The sequence below is a fragment of the Bos grunniens genome, chromosome 20 (assembly GCF_055505025.1).
Source record: "Bos grunniens cultivar Pamir isolate PY7600 chromosome 20, Bosgru_T2T1.0, whole genome shotgun sequence".
Taxonomy (NCBI): domain Eukaryota; kingdom Metazoa; phylum Chordata; class Mammalia; order Artiodactyla; family Bovidae; genus Bos; species Bos grunniens.
In genome coordinates, this window is record NC_141184.1 from 42770072 (window position 1) to 42777089 (window position 7018).

Sequence of the window (7018 nt, forward strand, 5' to 3'; positions counted from 1 at the left end):
AGATCCAACCAGTCCATCCTAAAGGAAATCAGTCCTGAATACACTTTGGAAGGACTGATAATGAAGCTGAATCTCCGATACTTTGGCCACCTGATGCAAAGAGCTGACTTATTGGAAAAGACCCTGATGCTGGGAAAGACTGAGGATAGGAGAAGAAGGGGGCAACGGAGGATGAGATGGTTGGATGGCATCAGTGACTCAATGGCCATGAGTCTGAGCAAACTCCAGGAGATAGTTAAGGACAAGGAAGCCTGGAATGCTGCAGCCCACGGGGTCACAAAGAGTCATACACGACTTAGCAACTGAACAACCTGTGTATCATATAACCTTTAGGCCCCACCAAACATGGATTTTCCCCTGAAAAGTTGGTAAAGGGAGGTTTAAAGCAAGTCCATATGACAGTAGGCACAATGGAAACATGAATGTGATAATTCCCAGCTCCTAACTGTTGCCGAATTTTCTGTTGGCCAAAGATAATGGTTCACATCTATTGCCCCAGTGTGCTCTTAGATTCAGGATGCATCTTGAATTTTTCACTTATACAGTATGGAGCACATTAGGAATAGTTTCATCTGAGTCAGTTAGGAAGTGTGTGTTAGATCTGTCTCGTCTATTATCATGTGAAACATGTGCAGTGAGTTCTTACTGTAGTGCATGGTTGAATCTGCCGGATGACCTGGAATGATGTGCCCCTTTACCCCAGCACGTTTCAGAGATGATGCGTCTGACACCTCCCTTTCAGGGACAGCATGAAGGTATTCACTGATAAAAGAAGTCTACTTAGACATGAGAGACTAGGAACATCAAACACCTTCCAATCTCCGGTGAGAGTAGAAGAAGCAGGCCATGATGCTGCTATCAACAGTCACTTGTACTGAGCAGTGCACCTCGGACCATAAAGGGAACTGCAAGATGCAGGAAACCACCAAGCTGCTCTTGGTGAAGTCAGAGTAATAAGATGCAACATTTTTTGTTATGAATGTGATGGTGAATACAAATGGAATTAAATTGAGACGTTTTGTGGTGCTGTAGCATCTAAAATTGGATGAAACAAGACATTAAAAACATAAAAATAATTAAACATAAGTAAGTCATAAGTACAGACAGTATTAATGAGTTTCAGCTTGTGAAATATTAAGTGAAAATGATATGTGGCATGGTTAAAATATAGAACTTTCAAAAATATTTGAGAAATATTTACCTATCAGGTGACGGTAGTGGTAAAGAACCTGCCTGTCAATGTAGGAGACACAAGAGATGCAGGTTCAAGAGATGCAGGTTCAATCCCTGGGTGGGGAAGATTCCCTGGAGAAGGAAAGGGCACTCCACTCCATTATTTTTGCCTGGAGGGCCAGAAAGTCAGACATGACTAACTGAGCACACACACACACACACACCCACACACACATTTACATATCAAATTGATAAAATCCTCCCCAAATAATTATTGCTCTACTTATTTTTAAAATTCATATAGTTGACAGAAGTATTTCGTACTATATACAGATATGCTATTTTAAAATTTTACAAATGATTGTATTTTTAAAAAGTATTTGAAAAGAACTATAAGTTCAGCAATATAATAAAGTGAAAGTTAGTTGCTCAGTCATATCCAGCTCCTTGCTGACCCCATGGACTAGCCAACCAGGCTCTTCTGTCCGTGGAATTCTCCAGCCAAATAGACTGGAGTGGGTAACCATTTCCTTCTCCAGGGGATCTTCCTGACCTAGGGATGGGACCCAGATTTCCTGCATTGCAGGCAGATTCTTTACCATCTGAGCAACCAGGGAAGCCCAATGTAATAAATTTGTGAATTAATAAGTAAATACTCAGAAAATCAAGTATTAAAAAAATTTAGTGTCCCTTTTATCTGTTAAAGTATTCAGTTCATGAAGGATCCAGTGTGTGTTTTAATTATCTGGTTGGCTAGAATTAGACCTCCTAGGCAAGAGGCAGGAGCATCTTAGTAGATTCCTGACCTATAAAATAAGCTATTTGGGTAGGAAGGGTCAAATCTAGATCTTTAGAAGTTCTTCTCCCAATCAAATATTTAAATTAAAAAGTGTCATATTTTTGGGGGGGTCATAGGATTCTGTGCCACTAATTAAGATTTGAAAGATGCAGGGCTGTTGATTCATAAGTATCCCAATTTCCTCTCAAGTTTGCCCAGTGCAGAGAAAGAATGGGTCTTAGAGAACAGGAGGTGGTCTTTGAAAGCTAAACCAGGTGTGGCGATGCCAGCCCTAGCTGCTGTGCCAGTTATAATTTCCCTGATGGACTAAGTCACTATAGTCCCCGGCACATGGTACCCAACTGTCGTTACTGTTTAGTCTCTAAGTTGTGTCCAGCTCTTTTGCAATTCCTTGGACTATAGCCCTCCAGACTCCGCTGTGCATGGGATTTCCCAGGCAAGAATACCAGAGTTGGTTGCCATGTCCTTCTCCAGGGATATTCCTGACTCAGGGATCGAACCTGTGGCTCCTGTACTGGCAGTTGGATTCTTTACCACTGAACCACGTGGGAAGCCCACCCAACTGTTAGTCTAGTGAATATTTTCTTCCCTTGGTCCACTTTAAAGAAGTCTTCATACTTCCAAAGCAATTGGTTGCACTTTATGACTGCATATTTCCCTGTGTTCTGACATAATTTTCATCACACAGAAGCATTTTCAACACTCATTTGTATCATGAACTGAGAAAAGCACTAATCAGAGAGCTATTATCTTAGCATACCTGTGACATTAGATGCATCTGTGATTTATCTGACAGCCATCTATCCTAACAGCTTTTCACGATACTAATTTGAATCCTTTAGCATTGAACATGACTAGCCTATTTCATCTGCTTTTAGCTAAATTGATTTCCTGGATGTTAGATAGCTGACTGAGGCCCTTCTGGATAAAATTACCTATTGTCGTTCCAATTGCCATATCTTCCAAGTCTTTGTCTTGGTATTTATTTATTTATTTTTCGGGGAGACAGAATGTGTGACGAGCATTTGTTTCATGCTTCTAATTAGATTCAATACAAAAGTAGGAACAGCTGACTCAGAGATTTATCATGTGAGCCTGATTTATGCTTTCATGAAATCATAGTGTGCTAGATGAAGGCTGGTCTCCCAACTCAACAGGAATTATAGTGGTATTTGTCTTTTCAAGTGGCATCATTTAACCAAGGAAAAAGAAAAGGCAGCCTTCCAAAACCCAGAGGGTGCCAGTAACCTGAAGTGCACTTCTGCAGGGTAGCTTCCTGCCGACTGTTTGCTGGTAAACTTGGAACTGCTATGCTGCATATATCAGTTCAAATTTAGCTGCTTCAAAGAACATTTTTAAAATAATGCCATCCAGATAGGAAGAGAGACCAAAGAAGATGTGGAGGGTGGGAGACATAAGAGGAAAAGGAGAGAAATCCCAGAGGACGAGTAGGATAGATCATTATCCTCTGTTTGTTTTTTTCATTTGCTCATCACCAAAATCATAGTCTTTATAGACAACATGAAAACTAGTAGTCAGCAATATAACAAAATCTAAAAAGTGATTTTTTTTTCAAACTCTGTTTTGGATGAGTAGAAAGCCGATCGCCCCATGAAATTTTCAAGTTGTTAAACACCAGCAATGTGCTAGGCCAGAGTCGCAAATACTTAGCCAAAAAACAGTAACTCCTTTCAGCCATGTCTTTGACTATTACTGATGGATCACGGTGCTTCCCAGGTGGCGCTAGTGGGACCTAGCTATGGTGCTGGGAGACATAAGAGACTCCCTAGGGAGATCCCCTGGAGGAGGGCATGGCAACCTACTCCAGTATTCTTGCCTGGAGAAACCAACGGACAGAGGCGCCTGGCAGGCTACAGTCCAAAGGATTGCAAAGAGTCAGGCATGACTGAAGCAACTTGGCACACATGCAATCGACCATGGCATTATGCTTCTCTAAGCCCAGATAAGTCCTTATATACCTTTTTTTTTTTAAATTATCACAGTGGGAGGACTACTGCTTGGTTAGAGGTATCAAACAATAAAACACTTACTCACCCTTTCTTTTCTAGATTAAACATTAAATGCAGAATGAAAGTCTCCTTTTACGTATACTCCTGTCCTTCATCATCTCCACGTTTCTCATTAATTCATAGAATGAAAGATGTGGTACATAGGGAAAGGAAAGAAAAAAAATTTTTTTTTTTTACAAAGCTTGTTTGAACATTCTTGTATTGTTAATTTCTGTTCTTTAGAAATAAATCTACTTTATGGTATTTAATACCCCCACTTTTACCACAGTACACTACTACTATGTTACAGGAAAATAACCATTTCCATTTCTTACTTCCCATTCATTAAAAAAAAATAATGCTTTAGATGCTTTTGAGCTTCTCATAACAATCACGAAAGAACCAGGTCATTTCAAACCATAAAAAAGTGTTAGTCACTCAGTCGTGTCTGATTCTTTGCTATATTTATTCATGAAACTTTCTCTACATCTTCCACTGCAGAAGGCTGCCTTTGCCTTAGTATCTCTTGTTTCTGGCATTTATCCAATGATTGATATCTTTAAGTTGTAAATTACTCTATTCTCTTGTTTTTGTTTAGTTGCTAAGTCATGTCCAACTCTGCGACCCCATGGATGTAGCCTGCCAGTCTTCTCTGTCCATGGAATTTTCCAGGCAAGAATACTAGAGTAAGTTGCCATTTCCTTCTTCAGGGGATCTTCGCAGCCTAGGGATCAAAGGAAATTTTTCTAACATCACTGATCACTCAAGAAATACCCACATTAACCTCCTAGCAAAACAGTTCCTGCCTATGCTGCAATATGAGAGATTAGGTGATTGTAAGTAAACATGAAGAAAAAATTATAACATGTTTTGCTCTCATATTGTTCTCCTAGCTCCAGAAATCCAGATTAAATGGGTTTTGCAAAGCACTTCCACCTATTATAATAAATTGATGTCAATGAAAACCAACATTCATTTTTGAGTAAAAATTATAACATTGTTTTTGAAACTGAAAATAAGAGAATAAACTAAACAGCAAATTTATGTATCAAGACAATTCTTTATCACCATCAAAATTCATTTAATTAGAAGTTCTCAAATTATTTATTTTCAACTCAAGTAAAGACAATAAGGCCACTGCAGTTATTTCCTCATCTGTGTCAATTGACTCATCTTTCAGTTCCAGTTCCCCCTAAATTCCTGTCTATGGCTTTAACAGCTTTCTTCTTGCATCTCATGGGCACTGCATCATTAGCACAGATTTTTCTCATTTTGAAAGTGAAAATGTTAGTTGCTCAGTCATGTCCAACTCTTTGCAACCCCATGGACTGTACTGTCCTTAGAAATCTCCAGGTAAGAATACTCCTCAGATCAAAATCCCATTCCCTAACAGTTTTCAGATTATCTGCATTTAAAATGTCTGGAATCTGGAGACCATAGCAGTAAAGAATCTGCCTGCCAGTGCAGGAGCCTCTGTTCCATCCCTGGGTCAGGAAGATCCCCTGGAGAAGGAAATGGCAGCTCACTCCAGTATTCTTGCCTGGAGAATTCCATGGACAGAGGAGGCTGGCGGGCTACAGTCCGTGGAGTTGCAAAGAGTCAGACATGGCTTAGCTACTAAACGACAATAAGCAGCCTTGATACAGTGCCCAATCCTGCTCCAGGGTCTGCTTGATGAATACCTCCCAGGAACAGTGCTCATGGCCCTGTCATTTCCTTGATGCTATTCTGCACCTCAATCCACTCCAGCTCACCGCTGTATCGATGCAAATACCTTTCAATTAATTTACAAGCATCTCTCTTTCAATATCCTACTTTTTTGGGATCAAGATGACTTTGAAACCAGTGTAGTTTTTACCAATAAGGTTAAGGCACAATGCCTTTCATTCTTCAATTTTTCCTTTTTATTTTTTCTTGTTTGAGGACTTCTCTTATAGGATAGATGACTTTTTTTCTTGCCCTACCCATTTTCCTTTGGTGCTTTAGGCATGGCAGCATCCCCCCAGCTTGGCACCTCCCTCCAGATCTCCAACTCCACACATGGGCATATGGCCATCGGGCAGCATCGGGAAGCTCACAAGGTGACTCCGGTCCATGCCTTGCCAAAAATAGATAACGAGCAGGTCAGTCTTTTAAATTTACAGTGTAATGGAAGAATAGGATTCGTAACGTCCTTCTTGCACATCTCAAAGGCGTCATTCCAGTCTCTGAAATGGTATGCCTATGTGACTTATCCACTATTTTTTTTTCAGTGGAAAAGTGCTTTTTGAATGAAAATTTTTTCCTTCTTTAATTTTAGGCTGTGGATAAATATGTTGTTGCTGCTGAATAAGAAGCATGTACACTAATATGAAACAATGTTTTTAGAATATCTGTGCACAAGAAATGGAGTGGAAACTCCTAGTCTTTACATTTTATTATACTTAAGGTTAGGCCTGTAAATTGCTGTGTTTCTCCCACTCTTTTTCTAAGCCTGAAATCTTTCTTAGTCACCACTGCTCACTAAGAAGCTGCTCTTTGTCTGCACTCCCACCATGCATTCTTGCTTTCTCTCCTTCTTTCCCCAAAACACTCACAAAACAACCGCTTCTTTGTAGCATGTGCGTTGCCTCTGAGCCAAATTTAGTAGAATTTTATAAATGCCCACAAAGCGTGGGCGGGCTGGCAATCCAAATGTGATGGTCATGTTCTTCATTTTGTACGAGACTTCCAGAACTTCATACACAGAACTTATTTTTTTCTTTTGAGATATTGTACACAATATATGCAAAGAACAATCCATTTGCATGGGTTAGATATCCATTCCCTCTGCTTACAGCTGAGTAACTTTATTCTTTGTCCTCACTTGTAAAATTGGGGAAATACAATTTCCCATGATCAAATGAGAATATATCTAAGTTATATAAACATTGTGTGTGACAATAAATGAGAGCTCCATTTTCACTTTTCCATTTAGCTTCCTTTCCTAACTGGCTATATATTTTTAAAATCTTTCCACGCTGCTAGTCATCCAAGAGCTTCCCTGGTGGCTCAGATG

At 39.8% G+C, this 7018-nt stretch overlaps 1 pseudogene; it reads right to left on the bottom strand.

The window, feature by feature from the left end:
• Positions 1-803: 803 nt before the first annotated feature.
• Positions 804-5971, bottom strand: LOC147350319 (translation machinery-associated protein 16-like; annotated as a pseudogene).
• Positions 5972-7018: the final 1047 nt, after the last annotated feature.